Source organism: Aethalodelphis obliquidens, unplaced genomic scaffold (assembly GCF_003676395.1).
Source record: "Aethalodelphis obliquidens isolate GAN/ISIS:26980383/991018 unplaced genomic scaffold, ASM367639v1 scaffold53, whole genome shotgun sequence".
Taxonomy (NCBI): Eukaryota; Metazoa; Chordata; class Mammalia; order Artiodactyla; family Delphinidae; genus Aethalodelphis; species Aethalodelphis obliquidens.
This window is the reverse complement of record NW_020837997.1, coordinates 5,602,019-5,627,573: the sequence shown is the minus strand read 5'-3', so window position 1 is coordinate 5,627,573 and position 25,555 is coordinate 5,602,019. Positions and strand designations below refer to the sequence as shown.

The window sequence follows — 25,555 nt, the reverse complement described above, 5'->3', positions numbered from 1 at the left end:
TATTTTGTTGAGGATTTTTGCATCTATGTTCATCAGTGATATTGGCCTGTAGTTTTCTTTCTTTGTAACATCTTTGTCTGGTTTTGGTATCAGGGTGATGGTGGTCTTGTAGAATGATTTTGGGAGTGTTCCTCCCTCTGCTATATTTTGGAAGAGTTTGAGAAGGATAGGTGTTAGCTCTTCTCTAAATGTTTAATCGAATTTGCCTGGGAAGCCATCTGGTCCTGGGCTTTTGTTTGTTGGAAGATTTTTAATCACATTCTCAATTTCAGTGCTTGTGCTTGGTCTTTTTATATTTTCTATTTCTTCCTGGTTCAGTCTCAGAAGGTTGTGCTTTTCTAAGAATTTGTCCATTTCTTCCAGGTTGTCCATTTTTTTGGCATATGGTTGCTTGTGGTAATCTCTCATGATCCTTTGTATTTCTGCAGTGTCAGTTGTTACTTCTCCTTTTTCATTTCTAATTCTATTGATTTGAGTCTTCTCCCTTTTTTTCTTGATGAGTCTGGCTAATGGTTGATCAATTTGTTTATCTTCTCAAAGAACCAGCTTTTAGTTTTATTGATCTTTGCTATCGTTTCCTTCATTTCTTTTTCATTTATTTCTGATCTGATTATTATGATTTCTTTCCTTCTGCTAACTTTGGGGTTTTTTTTTTGTTCTTCTTTCTCTAATTGCTTTAGGTGTAAGGTTAGGTTGTTTATTTGTGATGTTTCTTGTTTCTTGAGGTAGGATTGTATTGCTATAAACTTCCCTCTTAGAACTGCTTTTGCTGCATCCCATAGGTTTTGGGTCATCATGTTTTCATTGTCATTTGTTTCTAAGTATTTTTTTATTTCCTCTTTGATTTCTTCAGTGATCTCTCAGTTATTTAGTAGTGATTTGTTTGGCCTCCATGTGTGTGTATTTTTTACAGTTTTTTCCCTGTAATTGATATCTAGTTTCATAGCATTGTGGTTGGAAAAGACAGTTGATACAATTTTAATTTTCTTAAATTTACCAAGGCTTGATTTGTGACCCAGGATATGGTGTATCCTGGAGAATGTTCCATGAGTACTTGAGAAGAAAGTGTATTCTGTTTTTTTTGGATGGAAGGTCCTATAAATATCAATTAAGTCCATCTTGTTTAATGTATCATTTAAAGCTGTGTTTCCTTATTTATTTTCATTTTGGATGATCTGTCCATTGGTGAAAGTGGGATGTTAAAGTCCCCTACTATGAATGTGTTACTGTTGATTTCTCCTTTTATGGCTGTTAGCTTTTGCCTTATGTATTGAGGTGCTCCTATGTTGGGTGCATAAATATTTACAACTGTTATATCTTCTTCTTGGATTGATCCCTTGATCATTATGTAGTGTCCTTATTGTCTCTTGTAATAGTCTTTATTTTAAAGTCTATTTTGTCTGATATGAGAATTGCTACTCCAGCTTTCTTTTGATTTCAATTTGCATGGAATATCTTTTTCCATCCCCTCACTTTCAGTCTGTATGTGTCCCTAGGTATGAAGTGGGTGTCTCGTAGACAGCATATGTACAGGTCTTGTTTTAATATCCATTCAGCTAGTCTATGTCTTTTGGTTGGAGCATTTAATCCATTTATATTTAAGGTAATTATCAATATATATATTCCTATTAACATTTTCTTAATTGTTTTGGGTTTGTTATTGTAGGTCTTTTCCTTCCCTTGTGTTTCCTGCCTAGAGAAGTTCTTTTAGCATTTGTTGTAAAGCTGGTTTGGTGGTGCTGAATTCTCTTAAGTTTTGCTTATCTGTAAAGGTTTTAATTTCTCTGTGGAATCTAAATGAGATCCTTCCTGGGTAGAGTAATCTTGGTTGTAGGTTTTTCCCTTTCATCACTTTAAATATGTCCTGCCACTCCCTTCTGGCTTGCAGAATTTCTGCTGAAAAATCAGCTGCTAACCTTATGGGGATTCCCTTGTGTGTTATTTGTTGCTCTTCCCTTGCTGCTTTCCATATTTTTTCTTTGTATTTAGTTTTTGATAGTTTGGTTAATATGTGTCTCGGTGTGTTTCTCTTTGGGTTTATCCTGTATGGGACTCTCTGTGCTTCCTGGACTTGATTGACTATTTCCTTTTCCATGTTAGGGAAGTTTTTGACTATAATCAGTTTAAATATTTTCTCAGACCCTTTCTTTTTCTCTTCTTCCTCTGGGACCCCTATAATGCGAATGTTGGTGCGTTTAGTGTTGTCCCAGAGGTCCCTGAGACTGTCCTCAATTCTTTGCATTCTGTTTTCCTTATTCTGCTCCCTGGCAGTTATTTCCACCATTTTACCTTCCAGCTCACTTATCCGTTCTCCTGCCTCAGTTATTCTGTTATTGATTCCTTCTAGAGTATTTTAATTTCAGTAACTGTGTTGTCCATCACTGTTTGTTGGCTGTTTAGTTCTTCTAGATCCTTGTTAAATGTTTCTTGTGTTTTCTCCATTCTGTTTCCGAGATTTTGGATCATCTTTACTATCATTACTCTGAATTCTTTTTCAGGTAGGTTGCCTATTTCATCTTCATTTATTTGGTCTTGTAGGTTTTTACCTTGCTCCTTTTTCTGTAACAGTTTTTTTTTTTTTTTTCAGTATGCGGGCCTCTCACTTTTGTGGCCTCTCCCGTTGCAGAGCACAGGCTCTGGATGCGCAGGCTTAGCGGCCATGGCTCACGGGCCCAGCCGCTCCGCGGCATGTGGGATCTTCCCGGACTGGGGCACGAACCCATGTCCGCTGCATCGGCAAGCGGACTCTCAACCACTGCACCACCAGGGAAGCCCTGTAACAATTATTTTTGTTGTTTCTTTTTTTTTTTTTTGGACGGGTGGTGCTGTATTCCTGTCTTACTGGTTGTTTGGCCTGAGACATCCAGCACTGGAGTTTGCAGGCCATTGGATAGAGCTGGATCTTGGTGCTGAGATGAGGACCTCCGGGAGGCACAAAATAAAACTAGAAAGATAAAAAATATATTAGGAAAAATAAAACTATAATTGAAACAACTGCATCAAGGTAAAATAAGGCCACAACAGAAGAAAGAGAAAAGGTGGTGGGGGGAGGAAAGAAGCCAAAAGGAGAGCTCACCAGTCGCTGGGGGTTCCTCCCATCCACTTGGGTGTCCATGGTCCCCCACCAGTGCCTGGTAGGTGTCCTAGCTGTGAGGAGATGCGAATTCCCTGTCCTCCTAGTACACCGTATTGACTCCGCCTCTCTGACTGCCTTTTGTCTGTAGAAAAACTTTAGTCAAAGAATAAATTTAGGGCTTCCCTGGTGGTGCAGTGGTTGAGAGTCCGCTTGCCGATGCAGGGGACACGGGTTCGTGCCCCGGTCCGGGAAGATCCCACATGCTGCGGAGCGACTGGGCCCGTGAGCCATGGCTGCTGAGCCTGCACTTCCGGAGCCTGTGCTCCTCGACGGGAGAGACCACAAGAGTGAGAGGCCCGCGTATCACACACACACAAAAAAGAATAAATTTAATCAGAGAATTGAGAAAATGCAGAAAGAAAGAAAAACAGTGAAGCAAAACAAAACAATAATACTTTAGCCATTAAACAGAGTCAAGGACATTTAGTACTTCCTCAAGGACTATAGATAATCTTCTGAGCCATGTCCTTTGAGGTGTTTTGCAGATACTGAAACCCCCACCAGGTGGAAGATGTTAACTGTATGCTGCCCACAAGCACATAGACCCCAAATCATTTGGAACCAGAAGGTTGATGATGTTGACTCCCCATTACCTCACCACCAACCAATCAGAAGAATGTCCACGAGCTGACCACACCCTGCTCCCTGAACACAATAAGACTCCTCAGTACCCACTCCAGGGTGGGACACACAGTCTTGAGGGCATTAGCCTGCTGTGGGCCCTTTGCCTGGCAAAGTTATAAAAACCACTCTCTTCTACTTCACCCAAAACTCTGTTTCCGTGTTTCTATTTGGCACCGGTGAACAGAGGCTGAGTTTCGGCAACATAATTGGTGACTGGCTGGTGAGACCTTGGTTTTTCATTTTTATTTCTTAGCAGAATTCCTGTGTCCAGCCCTTAGCTTTATGAGTTTCAAAAGAAATTGTAGCAGCTGCAGTGGCAGCTTCCCGATCTATGAATCACAGACCTGGAGTTGTGGTTTTGAACTTAACATTTTGGGAAGTGGCACCCCGACTCCCTCCTGTATTAAGTAAGGTAACAACAGCTGCTGTTACAGATAAATCCTGTAACCCTAGTGTGTTTTAAGACGATAGAAGCATGAATTTTGCTCATGGGAAGTCAATGGCGGTATTTGTCAAAGGGTTTCCCTTTTGAGCCTGGAATCTTCAAGATGCAGAGGTCAAGATGAGTTCAGCGATGTAAGAAATTTGTTGGAAGCCATGCTGATGTGGGGAAATGAGATGGATGGAGCCAGGGAGGCTGGGGGAGCCCTTGGTGATGTGCAGAGAGAGGGAAGGGAGGAAAAGAGAGAGGGAAGGAAGGAAGGTGTGATGGAGACAGTTTAGACTGCAGGGTAGCTCTGAGAGATTTGGCCAGGTCACTGAGCTCATTTGCTTGTTGCAGAGGAGTTCTGGTTTCCCAGGACCTGGACTGCCCCAGTGTCCTTCCCCTGCTCGGTCACTTGTGGGGGCAGCCCATGGGAAGCATGGCCTCAGCACCTGTGCAACGCTGGATTTCAGATTCCAGCTGGGGTCCTTCCCACACCAACCCTGCAAAATGTGTACTAGATATTCATAGCAGGATTATTCAGAATTGCCAAGAGGTGGAAGCAACCCAAGTGTCCATCAGTGGAGGAATGGATAAACAAAATGTAGTATATCCATACAATAGAATATTATTCAGCCTTAAAAGAAACAAAACACGCTACGACATGGATGAACCTTCAGGACATTATGATACGTTAAGTGAGCCAGTCACAAAAAGGACAAACACCATATCATTCCATTTGCTTGAGATCCTTAGAGGAGTCAAATTCATAGAGACATAAAATAGAATGTTGGGTGCCAGGGGCTGGGGAGGGGGAAGGAGGAGTTAGTGTTTAACGGGTATAGAGTTTCAGTTTTACAAGATGAGTTCTGGAGATAGATGGTGGTGATGGTTACACAAAATATGGAAGTACTTAATGCCACTGAACTGCACACCTAATTGTGGTCAAGATGGTAAATCTTATGTCATGTAGATGTACCACAATTGAAAAAAGAAGGGATTTTTCCCACCTTAAATTAACCCTGCCTGGTGCATTGAACCTTTCAGTTTTCTATTTATCATTCAATTGATGGATCACAAAAGCTTGGTGCTGCTTATGTGGCAAGATTCTCATCCCCTGAAGCTTGAGGATTTTCCCTCTTCCTCAACACTCTAGTGAACACTGGCCCCATTTCCAGCTGCCAAGTCCTGCCTTTAAAAAAAAAGTTATTTAGTTTTTGGCTGAGTTGGGTCTTCGTTGCTGCGTGCAGGCTTTCTCTAGTTGCGGCGAGCGGGGGCTACTCTTCGTTATGGTGCACGGGCTTCTCATTGCAGTGGCTTCTGTTGCTGTGGAGCATGGGTTCCAGGTGCGTGGGCTTCAGTAGTTGTGGTGCGTGGGCTCAGTAGTTGTGGCTTGCGGGTTCTAGAGCGCAGGCTCAGTAGCTGTGGCGCAGGGGGTTAATTGCTCCACAGCATGTGGGATCTTCCTGGACCAGGGCTCGAACCCACGTCCCCTGCATTGGCAGGCAGATTCTTAACCACTGCACCACCAGGGAAGCCCAAGTCCTGCCTTTTTTTGATCAGAGGTCTTCTCTTGCAACCGGAGTCTGTTTTGCCTTCGTTGTGGCAGCCAGAAGTACTTGGCAATTAAAGTCCCCCTGGGAGCAGCCTTCTACAAATGACTGACTGGAGTCGGTGAATCAGTACCCCAACTCTCTCACCCCTCAGGTGGGATAACTCTCAGGGATGTGTTCTACACTGGCTGCCAGACTTTCCCAGAGGGATTAAGCTCTAGTTACCCATGGCAGTAACTCTCTTGCCAATGCATCATTTACTGTCTGCCTTCTCTTCCCTGTCTTACATCTGTACTCTCTACTGACGCTTCCAGGGGTTACTTTCTAAATAGTCATTTTATCTCACATCCTTGTCTCAGCTTCTGGGGGAATTCAAATTAAGATGCTCTCAAAGTAGATTGAATATGTTAAGTCTATCCATCTTGAACTTGTGTGTGTGTGTGTGTGTGTGTGTGTGTGTGTGTGTGTGTGTGTAGAAAGCACAATTTAGAAAGGCAAAACTTTACAAGGAGTTGGCATTGCCCCAACACAAGACATTGTCTTGACCCCTCCTATAGCACGTGGAATAGGACTCCAGTAGAGTTATGTGTCCTAGAAATGGTTGAATTGCTTTGTGATTTGAAGCAGGAGAAGAAAACCAAAGAATTGTGTTTGCCATCAACACAGGATTGCTAACGGTTCTTTTTAGTGTTTTGGAAGAGGGTTATGGAGGAGTTGGCAGCTCCCCATCTCTGTTCCACGTGCAACTGGATGGAACCACAGACGTTTCTGAGTGCAAAGAACAAATGCACAACTACTATGTGCCCGTGGACACCGTCCAAGGAGAATTTCCATTTTCTGACCCCACTTTGGAAATGACAAGGCTGTCAATATCTGTAAAAGACTGAGGAATTTCCTTGCCAATCTAACTTCAACTGGAAGAAATCTCTTGGTCTTCCAGCTCAGGAGCACCTGTGATGCTTGGCACCACACCTGGCTTGGTTGCTCCGGGGGATGATGGAGTGGCTCGTGACATCCTGAGTTACAGCCTCTGTAGGGACTGCCAGCCCACTGATAGGTATATCATTGCTCCTGTGCCAACCACTGACATCCATGGAGTTCAGGACTTGAACAATTGCCTCTTCCTAGGGGTTGGTCAAGAAATAGAAGCAGAAAATGGTTTCTTTTTTCTTATTGCACAGAAGTTGCCTGGATTTCAAGGCAAATGATTTTAAGACAAATGCTTGATTGGCCTTTAGGAGGAAGTTTCTTGGTTTTTTTCTCACTGTTAGAGCAATCTGACAGGGAGATCAACCAGGGCTCAGCAGTACTTTGGAACCATCTGAATGAGGGGGAAATCAAGGTCCTGTGGTGACAATTTTGGATTTTGTGAAAAACCTAGGAATTCTTTTGGTCAAGTTGCCAGGTTGTAAGAGGAGATCGGAGGCTAACTCTGTGGAAATTTCAAACTCTAGCAGGAGACTTCTGCAGCCTGGTGTGCAGGGACAGAAATGTGCAGATATACAATTATAATTTACTTCCCCCATTAAAACAGATTTATAAGGCATCTCTTACTGATTTCGCACAGGAGTAGCATAAAATGTTGTTGCCACCTAGACATAGACCCCAGCTCTGTGTGTGCATCCCCCAGCTTCTTCAAGCTTACCTGCTACTTGCTCACACCTGTGACCTTCAGAGGGTCGCTCATTAGTACTGGAGCCATGCTCCTCATACAGAATACCAGAAGTACCTGGGAGTTTGTCTCACTTCCCCATCCTGGGTGGCCAATTGCTGATGGACTTAGGAGTCTGTTGTGGACTGAAAGTTTGTGTCCCCTCCTCCCCCCACCTTATGTGTTGAAGCCCTAACCCCCAAATGTGAATGCATTTGGAGATGGGGGCTTTATGAGATAATTAAGGTTAAATGAGGTATTAAAAGTGGAGCCCTGATCCGATAGGATTTGTGCCCTTATAAGAATAGGAGGAGGGCTTCCCTGGTGGTGCAGTGGTCGAGAGTCCGCCTGCCGATGCAGGCGACATGGGTTTGTGCCGTGGTCCGGGAAGATCCCACATGCCGCGGAGCGGCTGGGCCCGTGAGCCATGGCCACTGAGCCTGCGAGTCCGGAGCCTGTGCTCCGCAACGGGAGAGGCCACAACAGTGAGAGGCCCATGTACCACAAAAAAAAAAAAAGAATAGGAGGAGACACCAGATAGCTCTCTCTTCCCACATGCACCGAGGAAAGGTCACGTGAGCACACAGTGAGAAGGTGGCTGTCTGCAACCCCCGGGGAGAGTCTTTTTTTTTCTGTTGTTGTTGTTGTTGTTTTCGGTACGCGGGCCTCTCACTGTTGTGGCCTCTCCCGTTGCGGAGCACAGGCTCCGGACGCGGAGGCTCAGCGGCCATGGCTCACGGGCCCAGCCGCTCCGCGGCATGTGGGATCCTCCCGGACCGGGGCACGAACCTGTGTCCCCTGCATCGGCAGGCGGACTCTCAACCACTGCACCACCAGGTAAGCCCGGGGGGACAGTCTTTATTAGACATCCACCCTGCTGGCACCTTGATCTTGGACTTCCAGCCTCCATAATTGTGAGAAATAAATTTCTGTTGTTTAAGTCACTCAGTCTGTGGTACCAAAGTGTTAAAAAAAAACCAGGCTCTTTTGCCTGGGTATAATTTATATACCTGCTGGATCAGTCTGAGTTTGGGACTTCACCTGACATTGGACCCTTGTGTGTGGATTCTTCCTTTTCCCTGTCCTGCTTCTCCCACTCCCTTCATGGTTATGTTGGGAGTGCTTCGTAATAAGTTACTTGCACCCGAATCTTTGTTTCAGGTTCTGCTTCTGGGAAAATCTGACCTAAGAAATCAGTGATGCAGAACCTTGCCATAGGGCAGCTCAGTTCTGAGTTGAGGACACAGAAACTGCTGGGAAAAACTTGCAGAGCTTTGGTAGTTTCTATTAATCGGAGTTCTGATTCTCCTTGGGCATTAGTTAGATTAAGCGATGCAGCTGCTACAACAGGCAAGACCTGAAATCTCAGTGGCTGAACACAATAAAGGTTTATCTCTTACTTGTGTGCAGTTGGAGTAGGTTGGACAGCCCTCTTCCATCTTATAGCTGTACCAAATGGAGCACATGGTTTCCAAGGTTGTCGGGCAGAGGGGAAACATCGGTTCTTAACTGCCTCTGTCAGTAAATTGGTACAGCCTCTGTGGAGGTCCCTCAAAAAATTAAAAATAGAGTTACCATATGAACCAGCAACCCCACTCCTGGGCATATACCCAGACAAAACTATAATTCAAGAAAAGACATGCAACCCTATGTTCATAGCAGCACTATTTACAATAGCCAAGACTTGGAAACAACCTAAATGTCCATAGACAGTTGAATGGATAAAGAAGATGTGGTACATATATACAATGGAATATTACTCAGCCATGAAAAAGAATGAAATAATGCCATTTTCAGCAACATGGATGGAACTAGAGGCTACCATTCTAAGCCAAGTAAGTCAGAAAGAGAAAGACAAATACCGTACAATATCACTTATATGTGGAATCTAAAATACAAGACAAATGAACATATCTGTGAAATAGAAACAGACTCACAGACATAGAGAAGAGACTTGTGGTTGCCAAGGGGGAAGGGGGTGGGGGAGGAAAGGATTGGGAGTTTGGGATTAGCAGATGCAAACTGGTATATGTAGGATGGAAAAACAACAAGGCCCTACTGTATAGCACAGGGAACTATATTCAATATCCTGTGATAAACCATAATAGAAAAGAATATGAAAAAAATGTGTGTATATGTATAACTGAATCACCTAGCAGTACAGCAGAAATTAACACAATGTTGTAAATCAACTGTACTTCAATAAAATATAAAAAAATGAAAGAAACTTGACACAAAATTGTACATATTGTAAGATTCTGGTTATATGGATTTCAAGAACAGGCAAAACTATTCTATGGTGGTAAAAGTTGGAATAGTGAGTTGTCTCTAATTTGGGGTATTGACTGGAAGGTAACATGAAGGGGACTTATTGGGTGCTAGAAATTTCTATCACTTGATCTAGGGGATTGTACGTGGCTGTACATACATAAGTAGATAAATACATACAGAAGGGTGTACATATATAAAATTAATCAAACTGTAGACATAAGAATTTTGCAATCTGTTCCATTCCAACTTTTACTTTGAGAACAATGAGTAGTTAAACCTTTGACTCAAAAGAGATGCAATAATAAACGTGTCCTACACTCACTGTATGCCAGGTACTGTGGTAAACACTTTACTCATTATTAATTCATTTATCACCCATGACAACCCTGCAATGTAGGTGCTATTAATAATCTCCATTTTTTTGGATGAAGAAAGTGAGGTTCTGGGGGAAAAAGTAATTCTTTAGTGGTTATACAGTCACTGTACTGCTCAATTTGGAATTAATTTCAAAATATCTTAGAAAGCATTCATTAATACTTGCCTGTAAACACAGACATAGAAAATAAACTTATGGTTATCAAAGGGGAAAGGGTGGGGGGGATAAATTAGAAGTTTGAGATGAACAGATACATACTACTTTATATAAAATAGATAAACAACAAGGTCCTACTGTACAGCACAGGGAACTATATTCAATTCAATAGATTATAATGGAAAAGAATCTGAAAAATAACATATATATGTGTATGTATAACTGAATCACTTTGCTGTACACCTGAAACTAACACAACATTGTAAATCAACTAGACTTCAATCAAAAAAATACTTGCCTTTAAAATGGATAAGAAAGGCTTATAGCTTTACACTCATTGTTTTTCTATACCATGAGGGAAATTAATTTCCAGTGCATTAAAATAAACAGCGTATATGTGAGAAGATGTGCCTTTTGGAAGGAAGGAGCCATAGCTCTCAGATTTCCAAAGAGACTGTGACTCCAAAAAAGTTATAAACCACTGAATTATAGGAAGTAGCCTGCAACAACGACTAGTACCTAAATAAATTTGCAAAGTGAACGCAGGGCTACTGTTGATGAGAGTAGCCATATATATTTTAATTTCTCTTTTGGTCTATTTAAAAATGAGATTTGATTTCTTTTGTTGGTATCAGCTCTGGATGCAAATGATGAATGATACTCTTGCAATTGAACGTTGGGTGGTGTGTGAATAATGACTCAGCTGCCATGTGGCTCCTGGATGCTGAAGCCATGTTTTTTTGTTTTGTTTTGTTTTTTTCGGTACGCGAGCCTCTCACCGCTGTGGCCTCTCCCGTTGCGGAGCACAGGCTCTGGATGCGCAGGCTCAGCGGCCATGGCTCATGGGCCCAGCTGCTCCGCGGCATGTGGGATCTTCCCAGACCGGGGCACGAACCCGTGTCCCCTGCATCGGCAGGCGGACCCTCAACCACTGTGCCACCAGGGAAGCCCTGAAGCCATGTTTTTTATATTGATCAACTATTAGTACTATAATGCTATGTAACAAACCACCCAAAATTTAGCAGCTTACTCCAAATAAGCCTTTATTCTTTTTTAAAAAATTTTATTTTATTGAAGTATAGTTGATTTACAATGTTGTGCTAATTTCTGCTGTATAGCACAGTGGTTCAGTTTTACATTCTTTTTCATATTCTTTGCCACTATGGTTTATCACAGGATACTGAATATAGTTCCCTGTGCTATACAATATGACCTTGTTGTTTATCCATTCTATATATAATAGTTTGCAGCTGCTACTCCCAAACTCCCAATCCGTCCCTCCCCACTCCCCTCCCCTTGGCAACCACAAGTCTGTTCTCTATGTCTGAGTCTGTTTCTGTTTCATAGATAAGTTCATTTGTGTCGTACTTTTTAAAAATTGATTAATTATTTTATTTTATTTTTGGCTGCGTTGGGTCTTCATTGGTGTGTGCAGGCTTTCTCTAGATGCGGCGAGTGGGGGCTACTCTTCATTGCGGTGTGTGGGCTTCTCATTGCGGTGGCTTCTCTTGTTGCGGAGAACGGGCTCTAGGTGTTTGGGCTTCAGTAGTTGTGGCACACGGGCTCAGTAGTTGTGGCTCACGGGCTCAGTAGTTGTGGCTCACAGGCTTAGTTGCTCCATGGCATGTGGGATCTTCTTGGACCAGAGCTCGAAACTGTGTCCCCTGCACTGGCAGGAGGATTCTTAACCACTGCACCACCAGGGAAGTCCTGTGTCATATTTAGATTCCACATATAAGTGATATCATATGGTATTTGTCTTTCTCCTTCTGACTTACTTAGTCTGATAATCTCTAGGTCCAACCGTACTGCTGCAAATGGCATTAGTTCGTTCTTTTTTTATGCAAATCAGCTTTTATTCTTATGCTTGTGGGTCTGCAGGTAAAGATTGGTTCAGAATTGATCTGTTCAAGGCTTGGCTGGGTGATCCCGCTTCAGGTTGTGGATTGGTTGGTCATGCAGGCACATTTAAATCCTTTGTTCACATCTGCTAACATCCTGTTGGCCAAAGCAAGCCATATGGTCAAGCTCAGTGTCGATGCAGTGTGGAAATACACTCCACTCATGAGGGAGGACATTCCACCTTCACATGCAAAGGGTCTAGATGTATTGCATTTCTAGAAATGCAATTCCATGTGCCCATAGCTGTCACAGTTAGGTTATGGGAGGGAGGAAAGGAGGTCCTTACCCAATGGGCAGCAGATCTGAGAGATAGAGTGAGTTCTGATGACAACCCTGGACCTAGTCATGCTTGGAGCCTGATTCATCCTTGGACTTCCCAGAGTCACCAATAGATAAATCTCCCTGTCCCTTCCCTTTCTGAGTAAGCAATTTGGATCAGGATCTTGTCACCTGCAACCATGTGATTTCCCCATACGTACTCTCTTTCACAGTAAATTACAGAGCTCATTTCTTCTTACCAACAACAGCACTGGGTGTTAATGTTTCTTTTCAGTTTTTGCTAGTTTTCCAGTGAAGAATGGTACCTTGTTTAAACTTCATTTATTTACCAGTAATATGGAACGTCTTCACGCACTTACTGGCCATTTATATTTCTCTTCTGTGAACTGAAGTTGGCTTACTTTTGCAATGCGCTGATTTTTCAAGCTGGAGTTGGGTTTGCAGTAGGGATACATTTCCCAAGTGTTTTGGGAGCTGAAATGTTTTTTGCAGTTGATTATAACATCCTTCCAGACTGAGGGTGCTTCTACCTTCATGTAGTCGATGTTTCCTGTTGAAATGAGCACAGAATGACTTATGTCACCTTTTCGAAACAGCCTCAGTGAATGTTATTTTGGGTTAGAGAACTAGAGTTAGAAAAGACAGAAGGTGAGACAGCTGTCACAAGACCTCCAGAAAGTGGCATCATACTTCACAATTTCATAGTGACTGCTCTTTGGAAGCGTGACACCTTCCTAAGAGAAATCTCATGCTTGAAATAGAATTTGCCTATTAAAAAACCCTGAATTTATGAATCCAACTAATTTCCAGGAGAGGGAACAGCACAGAAACGGAAACATTTATTTTAGGATGCCCTTCATTGTCATTTAGAGATCTGAGACTAGAATTTGGGAATCTGGAAGTTTAGCTCCCAAATCTTAGGAGAGGCAAGGGAGTGGAGTGGTTGAAATCCTTGCTCCACAAACTGTGATTCATGGCCTAACAGCATCAGTACCACCTGGGAACTTTCTAGAAGCTCAGAATCTCCGCCTCTGCCCTGGACCTACTGAATCAGAACCTTCTGCATGGGCTTTGGAACATGATAATCCTGGCTTCCAATTCTGTTTGCACCACTTGCTGGTTTTAGGATCTTGGGCAAATTATTTAACTTTCCTTGAGTCTCACTTTCCTTATTTGCAAAATGAGACTGATAAAAGTAATCAACTCACTGTATTGTTGTGAGGATTAAATGAACTATCCTATTATATTAGTTAGGGTAAAGGTTAAGATGCTGTAACAAAAAGGATCCCCCCATACAGTGGCTCATAGAGCACGGACAAATGTTTCTATTTCCCATCATGGTCTTTCATGAGCCATCTAGGTTGGCAGGGCAGAGCTGTTCCACACATCTTCATTCCAGCATCCTGCTTGTTCCCTTCTTGTTGTTCTGCCATTCCTTAGGGCATTGTCCTCATCTGATAGATTCAGACTGGGTTACAGATGCATCTACATTCCAATTCTTGGACAAGCCACTCATCGCTTTGGCTCACATTTAATTGGCAAGTCCTTACTCATCTGGCCGCATCTAGCCCCAAGGGAGACAGGGAAATGTACTCTCCAACTGCACATCTCTGTGTCCACTCTAGACATCTCCACTTCACATGCATCAGAGTCTTTCCCCAGAGTCTGGCTTGATGAATTTCAGCCTTTGTTATTGCATTATTCTTTACTGTGATGTTTCTCAGCTCAGAAGCACTTTCAACCTTTGATCCTGCCACACAGCTTGTGATAATCACAGGTTGTGATATATCACTGCCTCTGCTATTTGGCCAAGGCAATTATCCAGTTCTTTCTAATTACCTGGTCAAGAGGGAGATGAATAATACCGCAGTCACCACGGGATCAGCAGCAGTGGTGTATTTAGAATACTTCCCCACGTGTGGGTGGCTGATTAGCTACCTTTGCAAAGTACCTAATGGCTACTATTAGCATTTAATGATCTTCATTCCCAAAGTAGTTCGGTGGCAGAAAAGCCATCCTCAGATTTGTCCCTGACAAGGTTCCCAGGGGACAAATGTTTGCTCTCAGCATCTGTATGTTAGGGACCAGGAAGGAATCATCTCTGGATCCTGAAGATTTCTAGCCAAGGGGGTTTGTAACAGAGCCCATATTTGGCAGAAGGATTAAACCCTGAGATAGATATTGCTGTGACTTTATCCCAGGGGCGAATGGATTATGTTCTCTCAAAGCATTTGCCTTTAGAGATGAATCAAGGAAAGTTTTTTTTTTTTTGATATATTCAATAAGAGTGTGCCTTCTTGGTGAAACCGTGTACAAGCCCCTGTGTCCTTGTCTTTTGAAGTAAAAGGCTGACTCAGGAGTTAATCATTGGGAAATGTGAAGCTGTAGAAACAAAGAATAGCTGTTGGGCTGGGGAACAGGTAACAATTTAGGCTGTAATTCTGCCATGTAGCAGAATCACCAAACTCCCAGTTCCCTGAAAGATATAAATAAAGGCCTGACACACATTCCTAAGTTGTTTTTACAGGAAACAGACCCCCACCAGATGAAAACTGCTAACTGAAAGAACATAGACCCTAGACTGGTTGAAACCAGAAGATTGATGATGCTTGAAACTTCACTTTGATGCCAACCAGTCCAAGATTTGTCCACAAGCTAATCATTCCCTGTTCCTTGAACATTATAAAACTCCTCACTATCCCTTCCTGGGTGGGTCACGGAGTCTTGAAACCATTAGCCCTCTGTGACCTCCTTTGCCTGGCAAAGCAATAAAAGCTACTCTTTTCTACTTCACCCAAAACTCTGTCTCTGTGTTTCCATTTGGCACTGGTGAACAGAGGCCGAGTTTCAGCAACATTGGTACTAAATCACTTGCTCTGCTAGCTTTCTTGTTCACAGTCCTAGGAATGTCCTTATCATTCCCCCAAATAATTACTTTGCACGTAAATGCAAAGTAACCTTTGGAAATGGATTTTCTTAAGACTTTCAGCTAGAGTTTTAAAACTCCAGCTGTACTACTTACTAGCTGTGTGTCACTGGTCACATCGTTTAGTCTTTCTAGATCTTAATTTTTTTCATTTATAAAATGAGATTTACAATAGTATTTAACTACCTTATAAAGTTGAGGATTAAATGAGTTTATACAAATAATGTACTTAGAGTAGTGCCTGGCATATCATATATAAATGTTAGCTGGTATTATTATTAGTAGTAAAAACAATTGTAAGTAAACCCCAGCATGCTCTTATCCCCCTCCCTTCATGGCAGGCGTTGTCCTCTGTCCTAGGAATCCTCCCCTTTGCACTTTTGGTAATAGAACTTCCTTGAGTTTTGGTAGGGTACGTGGTTACCCAGCTTCTCTTGCAGCTATATAAGGCCATGTGGCCAAGGTGCTAGCAATAAAATATGGGTGGAAACAATCCATGCTACTTCTGTGTTGCTTCCTTAAAAATAAATGTTTGCCCTTCACTTTTTCTCTTTTCCTCCTCATGATGGCTGGAATAAGGCCACGGTGGTAAGCCAGGATGGGCATGTGGATGAAGACATACTCTAGAGATGGTACAGCAATGAGATAGAATGAACTGGGTCCCTACATGATCTTGTGAAGTGGAGCCCGTGTCAAAGCACCTGCCTAATTCTAGATTCTGAAGTGAGAGAGAATTAAACTTGTTTCTTATTTGTGCTATTGTTTTCTTGGGTTTCTTTGTTTCAGAATCTTGTTTATATACTCAGTAATGTAACCACTTACCATCTGGGCATTAGAGTATATCTCAGGGAAATGCATTTGGCTCTTAATCTGAGTCAAAATTTATTTTGAAAATTTAGAGTTTATTGGTCAATTAGTAGACTCTAGAGGCAAATAAGCCCAGGCCCAACTAGACTGTGAATACTAATGAGGCTGCTTTAACATTAATGCTTTAATTTTAATAACTCATTATTTCTCACATGTAGGAAGGACCTTACTTGCTTTCCATGGGTGTCCTACCCATCCGTGATCCTCAATAATGGACTTCTCAGGTCACATGACACCAAAACTGCTAAGGGTCTTTGGGGAGAAGGACTTTTTTCTCTAACTCTGTAATGATATTGTTCCATTGCTGCCTGCCTTCCATTTTTACTGTTGGAAAGTCTGCTATGTTGAACTTGACATTCCTTTGTAGGTGATTTCTCTCTGTCTGCTTTAAAGATCTCTCTGTCTTTGGTGTTTAAAGTTTCACCAATATGTACCTAGGCATGTATTTCTTTTTATTTATCCTGCTTGTTATATGTTATGCTTCTTGAATCAGAGGACTTATGTTTTTCATAAGTTTTAGAAAATTTGCAGTTCTTAATCTTTTTAAGTGTTGCCTTTCCTCCATTTTCTCTTTTGATCCTCCTAGGTCTTTGATTAGATGTACCTTGGATTTAATCATCTTATTCTTCATTTCTCTTACTGACTCATTTTATATCTCTTCTCTCTTTGTGTTACATTCAAGGTTATTTTTTCAGCTATGTCTTCCAGTTCACTCATTTTCTCTTGGGCTGTGTTTAATCTGCTTTTTATCAGTTGAATTTTTATTTCAACAATTAAATTTTTATTTTTACAAATTCTCTTAAAGCCCCTTTTTATTTGTTTCTACAAATTTCTTGTTGTTTGATCATCTTTGTGATTGCATTTTATTTTTAAATTTTTATTTATTTTTATTTATTTTTTTTGTAGTACGCGGGCCTCTCACTGTTGTGGCCTCTCCCGTTGTGGAGCACAGGCTCTGGACACGCAGGCTCAGCAGCCATGGCTCATGGGCCTAGCCACTCCGTGGCATGTGAGATCTTCCAGGACCGGGGCACGAACCCATGTCCCCTGCATTGGCAGGCAGACTCTCAACCACTGCACCACCAGGGAAGCCCTATTTTTTATTTTTTAGATGTTGGGGTAGGAGTTTATTAATTGATTTATTTATTATTGCTGTGTTGGGTCTTCATTTCTGTGCGTGGGCTTTCTCTAGTTGTGGCAAGCGGGGGCCACTCTTCTTCACTACTAAATATGTATTTATTTACTTATTTATATATTTGGCTGCACTGAGTCTCAGTTACATCACACGGGATCTTTGTTGCACCATGCAGGATCTTCAGTTGCAACATGCAGGCTCCTTTAGTTGTGGCATGTGGGATCTAGTTCCCTGACCAGGGATTGAACCCAGGATCCCTGCATTGGGAGGGTGGAGTCTTAGCCACTGGATCACCAGGGAAGTCCCCTAAAGATTCTGAATTAATTTTTCTGCAGTGGGACCTGGGCATGGGTGTTTTCTTTTAAAGCTCCCCAGGAGACTTAATGTATAGCCATGTTTATGACCCACTGTCCTGTAGCATTGCTTTGTTCCTCTGGTCAACACCAGGTCACCATTACATCTCAATTCCAGCCAGCAGGAAGGAGAAAGAGAGTACACAGGAAATGTATGTGTTGTCATAAGACTCAAGCCAGGAAGTAGAACATGTCACTTCCTCTCAGTCCCATTGGTGGGAACTCAGTCACATGATCCCACCTAGCTGCAAGGGAGGCTGGAAAATGTCTAGCCAACCAACTAGGTTCCTGGCTATGATTCTATTACTTTGGAAGAAGAGGGAAATGGATATGGGACAAAGGATGGGGTCCAGAGAGCCAGTGGGTCTGTAGAGGTGGCTCTAGCAGTGACTGGCACTGGCCAATGTATTAATTTCCAAGTGTTGCCATACAAAGTACCACAAACTAGGTGGCTTAAAACAATAAAATTTATTTCCTCATAGTTCTGGTGGCTAGAAGTCTGAAATCAAGATGTTGGTGGTGCCACAGTCCCTCTAAAACCTTTGGGGGAGAATTCTTCTTTACCTTTTCCCAGCTTCTGGTGGTATGCCTGCAATCCATCTTGGCATTCCTTAACTTGCAACCGTAGCACTTCAATCTTTGCCTTGCTGTCACATGGTGTCCGCCCTGTGTCTCTGTATATCTCCTCCCCTTCTTAAAAGGACACCAGTCATATTGGATTAATGGCCCACCCTACTCCAGTATGGCCTCATCTTAACTAATTACATCTGCAATGACCCTAACAAGGTCATATTTGGAGGGACTGGAGGTTAGGGCTTAAACATATTTTTTTGGGGGGGAGGGCACAATTCAACCCATAGCAGCCAGGAACCAAGAACCAAAATGATGAAGAGCCCCTCAGTGGGACCATCATGGAGAGACAGTGCCTTGGCAACTTAGTTTACCTTTCTCCCTGCCTCATCCCCATCCTAGGCATCATCTAAGCCCCAGAAAACTAAGATGCAGCACTACGGGACCAAGAAAAGGCACCCCACCAAGCAGAAGAGCACCTCAAATTGCCTGAGATGAAGTTTCCACCACCCCCGCAGAATGGGGGCTTGAACTAGTCATGAAATTGTTACCAAAAAATAGTTACAGCTCTCAGGTATCCAAACTGGGCACTGAAATTTACACAAGCAACATCCTCAAGGGTTCGACAGAAGGAAGTGCAAACTCCTAGACCAGGGGTTGGTAAACTATGGCTCACCAGCCAAATTTGCTGGCTACCTATTTTTGTTTAAAGTTTTATTGGCACACAGCCACACCCATTCATATACCTACTGTCTATGCCTGTTTTGAATGCTACAAAGTTAGATTTGAGTCACTACAACAGAGACTGTACAACCCGCAAAGCCAAAAATATTTATTATCTGGTCCTTTACAGGAGTTTTCCAACCCTGGTCTAGATCAAGCTTTCAGATCCTCCACAATTTAAGACCAGTGTTTCAAGCATATACTCAACTATTCTACCACAAAAACTCTCCAATGTATTGAAACTGGTTTCTACAATACCTGCACCCTCTACGTTCATAGCAACACTATTCACAATAGTCAAGACATGGAAACAACCTAAATGTCCATCAACAGATGAATGGATAAAGAAGATGTGGGGTGTGTGTGTGTGTGTGTGTGTGTGTGTGTGTGTGTGTGTGTGTGTAATGGAATATTACTCAGCCATAGAAAAGAGTGAAATAATGCCATTTGCAGCAACATGGATGGACCTAGAGATTATCATACTAAGTGAAGTAAGCCAGACAGAGAAAGATAAATATCATATGATATTGCTTATATGTGGACTCTAAAAAAATGATACAAGTGACCTTATTTACAAAACAGAAATAGACCCACAGACATAGAAAACAGACTTGTGGTTTCTAATGGGGAGGGGGCTGGGGGGGATGGAGTGGGAGTTTGGGTTTAGCAGATGTAAGCTATTATATATAGATAGATAAACAACAAGGTCCTCCTGTATAACACAGGGAACTATATTCAATATCCTGTGATAACCATAATGGAAAGGAATATTAAAAAAGAATGTATATATGTATATATATATAACTGACTCACTTTGCTGTACAGCAGAATTTAACACATTGTAAATAAACTATACTTCAATAATAAAAATAAAAACTGGTATCTACTAAGTCCTCTAAGCCATCAGCTTTAAAAAAATTTTTTTGTCCCCCATCACAACCAGGAGAGAATCAAGACCCCACCTGTTCCCACTTTCCAATGGAAAACAATTGGGTGGTAAGAATGACACATCATCCTAAACACATCCTAAAAGTTGGGGAATTGTGCATACATCTGCTTTAGCGATACGAGTAGAGCTGATTTCTATTTTCACTCAAGGCATACATGACTTAAAGTCTACTTATTGAAAAATTATAGACCAAAAGTACAGCTGCTGCAAATGAGTGTTATTAAACACTGTAGGATTTGCCAAATAACCCATGACAAATTAAATTGATAATAACAAGCTAAGCCCATAGTAATTTATCATTAGCTAAGCAAAAACAACAGCATTTGAAAACCATGGCCTACTCAAGATAACACAAAGACAAAATGTTCCTTCAGGAAATTATGGAAATTCCTACTATTGGTGTACATGTGTGTGTGATGCTGTGGGGTGTTATTTGGCAGCCAGACTTCTAGGTGGAGCACCAAATTAGAAAGCTCTGTAAACAGTAGTAAATTTCTATTTTAAGTTTATGAACACTATGTTTTAGTAAAGCCTTAATGACTCACTTAGCATAGGCATAGTGGGTATTTGTTGGGTTTGGGTTTGCCTGTCCAACATGCATTTCTATTTCTTCTGTCAATATCTTTCTTCTGCTTTTCATTTGAGGAATCATTGTCACATTCTTTTTTTAAAAACATATGTATTTATTTGGTGGCGGTGGGTCTTAGTTGTGGCAAGTGGGCTCCTTAATTGCAGCTCACCGACTCCTTAGTTGTGGTATGCAAACTCTTAGTTGCGGCACGCATGTGGGATCTAGTTCCCTGACCAGGGATCGATCCCGGGCCCCCTGCATTGGGAGTGCAGAATCCTATCCACTGTGCCACCAGGGAAGTCCCGCATTGTCCCATTCTTACCCATGTGGTTTGAGAAGACCCAACTTTAGAACTGGGTATAGGACCAAGACCGGTCATTCAGTGTATTTTATCTCTTTGCTCATAGCTCAGCCATGAGCACATATCTCAAGCCGATGAGACTTAATCCCCGATTTCTGTCATAGTGGCTAAGCTTGGAGAATGGAACTGCCTAAAGCAGGGAGAGCCTGACAGCTAATGAAGACAGCACAAAGGGAAGCAAGGCTAAGAATGGAAAGAGACAGATTCCTGACACAGTTTGAGCACCTGGATCCAGCCAAGCCTGAAGCCAATGTGTGACAATCTCCCTTAAGAACCAAGGAAGGGATTTGCACTGTTGCAGGCCCCTCAAAACCATACTCTGAAAAAATTTTAACCTAAACATGCCAATAAAGTCACATTTTATAAGTGAAGTTTTATGCTGGAAAAATAAACCCCAGATGGGATTTTTGTTGTGTGTGTTATTGGTTGCTGAATGAAATTCAAGAGTATTTCCCCTTTCTGGAGTCTTTCTGAGGGAAAATACTTTTCAGATGTGATATGAGCTCAAAACTTTAGGCTTTAGAATATGATAATAAATGATCAAAATAAATCACCCAGAGAAAAAGCGAGAGAAGGAGAGAGAGAGGATGAGAGAGGAGTGACTGTGTTTTGAGAGGTAACTTGACGGTGGTTTTTCCAATTGTTCCAAACTGATCTATACAGATGTTAGACAAGGCTTGGCAAACATATGCTTCTAATTTCCTGAGTGCTGTGTTTGTTTGCTATAGCTGCCATGACAAAGTACCATAAACTCAGGGGCTTAAACACCAGGAATTTATTGTCTCACAGTTCTGGAGGCTAGAAGTCTGGGACCAAGGTGTTGGTAGGGTTGGTTCTTTCTGAGGGCTGTGAACAAGAATCTGTCCCATGTCTCTCTCCTAACTTTTGGTGATTTGCTAGCAAATTTTGACGTTCCTTGACACGTAGAAGCATTACCCCAATCTCTGCCCTCATCTTCATATGGTGTTCTCGTTGAGTGTGTGTGTGTGTGTTAAATTTATGCATTCATTTGTTCTATAAATATGTATTAGTTCTTGGTGTCTCCTGTTGATGACACGGCAATGAAAAAACTCCACGTGCCTTCCATCTCCTGACACTCACTTTTAAGGAGGATGGTGTGTAATTACAAATGGTGATAGTTTCTCTGATGGTGAAGCTCAGGGTACGACGAGGGAATAGAATTGGGGGACCTGGTTTAGAATGAGGAGGTAGAGGAAGCCTCTCTCCAAAGACGCATTTTGATCTAATGATTCTGATACCAATTCTAACGTGTGACTTTTTTCCCCACACCACCAAACAATTCTCCAACACGCTGGATGTCCCAGAGTTCAACTCAATTCCTACATTATCTACCTGGAGGTAGCGTCAGGGACCACAAGTTAAAGGCTCTGTCTCCACTGCAGTGGTATCTCCACTGCAGATACCAATCACAATTCCAGGTTGTTACCTGTACTTCTGACCAACTGGGTATAAATCAGAGGTTCCCAAGACCCCCTCCTTGGATTTGATTAATTTGCTAGAGCGGCTCACAGAACTCAGGAAACTAGTTTACTCACTAGATTACAGGTTTATTACGAGGGCTAATAAAGGATATGACTCAACAGACAGGTGAAGAGAGATACATAGGGCAAGGTCCTGAAAAAGGAACTTCTGTCCTCGTGGAGTCTGGAAGTGTTCTGGTTCACCAACCTGGAAGTTCTCTGAACCCCAATCTTTGACTTTTTTTGGAGGGTTCATTACATAGACGTGATTGATTAAGTCATGGGTCATTGGTAATTGAATTCAATCACCCCGGAGGTTGGGAGATGGGAGTGAAATTTCAAACCCTCTAATCACAAGGCTGGCTCTACTGGCAACCAGCCCACATCCTTGGGTGCTTTCCCTAACATAACAAAAGACACCTCGATCACTCTCTTCACAGAAATTCCAAGGTTTTAAGAGCTCTATGCTAGAAACAAGGATGAAGATCAAATAACGTATATTTCTTACTATAAATCACAATATCACAGATCTGAAGCTTCCCTTTCTCAGCTTGTCAATCCCAGGAAATTCCCATGCTTTCCTGCCTGTCCATTAAGTATCAGGAATTGTCGACGGCCAGGTGCCTAATCGCCTTAGGAAACCCTCACGGAAACTCTCCTTTCCCCCATGAGTGAGAAACATGGTCTCCAGGCAGCAAGGTTAAAGTTCTCTCTGATTTCATGTCACTTCCTTGGGAGTTTAGTTTTCCAAGACAAGAAAAAACAACAAAAAAAACCAGGTACCTAATACTGATTTGTGTACAACTTGCAGCAATTTTGAATAAAGCCCCTAAGAGAAATATTTCTACCTTTCTTTACTGTTACTTCATAATAAATTCTCAAAACGATTGCTCTGAAGCAAGGTGGTGTGATGCCTAAAATCTGCCTTGACATCTGGCAAGGAGGCAAGGAGGCAAGGAGGCAAGGGGGCAAGGAGGGAAGGGGGCAGGGCACAACCTTTAAAAGAATGACAGAACTGTTGAGGATACGAGAAAAACTGATTAGAACCTGTTAGGCCCAAGATGGCGGAAGATTCGACTTCCAGTGGGCCTTGGTGCTCACTGTAATACATTAGTACATGCTAAATGACACACCCACAGGCGCCAAGACAGTTCCGAGGCCGATCAAAAAAGGCCAAGGGCTTCCCTGGTGGCGCAGTGGTTGCGAGTCCGCCTGCCGATTCAGGGGACACGGGTTCGTGCCCCGGTCCGGGAAGATCCCACATGCCGCAGAGCGGCTGGGACCGTGAGCCATGGCCGCTGAGCCTGCGCGTCCGGAGCCTGTGCTCCGCAATGGGAGAGGCCACAACAGTGAGAGGCCCGCGTACCGGAAAAAAAAAAAAAAAAAGGCCAAAAAGCGGGTGGTGGCCCAATTCCTGGAAGTCTCCACCCCTTCTCCAAAATAGTTGGACTAATCCTCCCACTCGTTAGCTTAGGAAATTACCCAGACCGTAAAAACTATCCACCCCATATTTCGGGGCTGCTCTCACCTTCTGAGAAGGCCCACATTCTGTCTATGGAATGTGTATCTCTCTAAATAAACTTGCTTTCATTTTACTATGGCTCGCTCTTGAATTCTTTCCTGCACGAAGCCAAGGACTCTCACTTGGAAGCCCGTCCTAGGGACTCACCTGAGACCTGGGACATGACCATCCCCTCGAGCCCCATTTTCCTGCAACAAAACCAGGGGGGCATCAGATGACCTAATCATAAGTTTCCCTCCGCAAGCTGCTCTCTGGTCAAAAGACCTTTCTTATCAAACAGATCAGGCGCAGTGCCTGCTTACCCCTGAGTAGTGGGTTTCACTTCCCTGTCAGCCCCTGGAATTATTCAAACAAGCCAATCACATTCTCCCATGGGAGCCAAGGGCCACCTCACCCTCTTGTTACTGCTAAGTCTGCCTCCCACAGCTGCTGGCTGTTCACTTTGTTCCTGAGTACAATGTCCATGTGGCCCTGCGTGGCATGCAGTGTCCTCTTTTCCCCCCGGCTGTGAGTATATGTGACTAATAAACTGCTGTTGATCTCATCTGTCGAGTGTTGGGTGTTGTGTTTTTGGCCATGCCCAGAACCTAGGGCAGGAATCCCTCCCTCACCAATGGGGTGAAGGGGAGGTAATTAAAACAAGCAGTGTTTTTTGTCCCTCCCTCCCCCCTGCCTTCCCACCACCCTGCATACCTAAGGGATATGACACACCCCTCTTAGAAACACCATAGCTGTAAGCTCATAGTCTTTAACAGGGACTTAGCAGCCCCATGCAGGGTGGGTAGTCTTCGTGGGTGTGTGTGAAGGATTAAAAAGCCCCACAGGTGGAATCCTATTTGGCAATAAAATATGAAGCAGTATTCTAGAGCTAAAGTTTGTTCTGATGTTATTTTTAATCTCAGCAGAATGTATACCATGTCCCTAGAAAAAGTCTGAGGAAGATTCTGGGGGCCTGACACAAGATAGGGACAGATTTGGGTGTGCTAAGGCAGTCCTGTTTGTGCGTGGTTCTAGTTTTTATATTTCTGGGTATTTTTTTTCCTGAGAAAAAAGTTTCAGAGTTTAACTTGTTTGAAAACCCACTTGAAAAATGTGTGAGGTTTACACTACTGCAGAACAAATAAAACCATGTTTCTCAATTAAAAAAAAAAAAAGAACAAACCATGGATATTCAGAACAACGGGGATGGATCTCAAGACGTTACACTGAGTGAAAAACGTCTATCTGAAAAGGTTACATGTGGTATGATTCCATTTATATAAAAGTCTTGAAATGACATAATTATAGAGATGGAGAACAGATCAATGGTTGCCAGGGGTTCAGGAAGGGGAGTGTATGATTATAAAGGGTTAGCACAAGGAAGTTAGTTTGTGGAGAAGAAATAGTGCAGTAGCTTTATTGTGATGCTGGTTCTACAAATTTATACATAGAATAGAATCATGCAAACCACACATACACACACACACACAATACTCCCAGGTGATACTTTGGGCCAGGTGCTCCCACTCCAAGATGCAAAGCCTCTAACTTCTCAACCGCCCAATGTAAAAATGATTATGCATTTATCGATTTTGATTGAAAAAAAGTCAATTTGAGGTCATATGGCCTCTACCATCATTGTGTCTCCTCACTTTTACAAGGGACAAAAAAATCCTACGCAATTAACCCCTCAGTCAACCAGTATCTATTGAGTACTGATGCTGTGGGTGGACTGTACATTTCCCC

The 25,555-nt window shown here is 42.6% G+C and overlaps 1 long non-coding RNA gene across 1 annotated transcript in view; it reads left to right on the top strand.

Moving 5' to 3' along the window:
- Positions 1-21,225, top strand: part of LOC113608523 (uncharacterized) — a 54,618-nt gene extending 33,393 nt beyond the window's left edge. Inside the window, exon 3 of the long non-coding RNA XR_003428352.1 lies at positions 20,932-21,225. This is a non-coding gene — a long non-coding RNA (uncharacterized LOC113608523). The remainder of the gene's footprint in view (positions 1-20,931) is intronic.
- Positions 21,226-25,555: the final 4,330 nt, after the last annotated feature.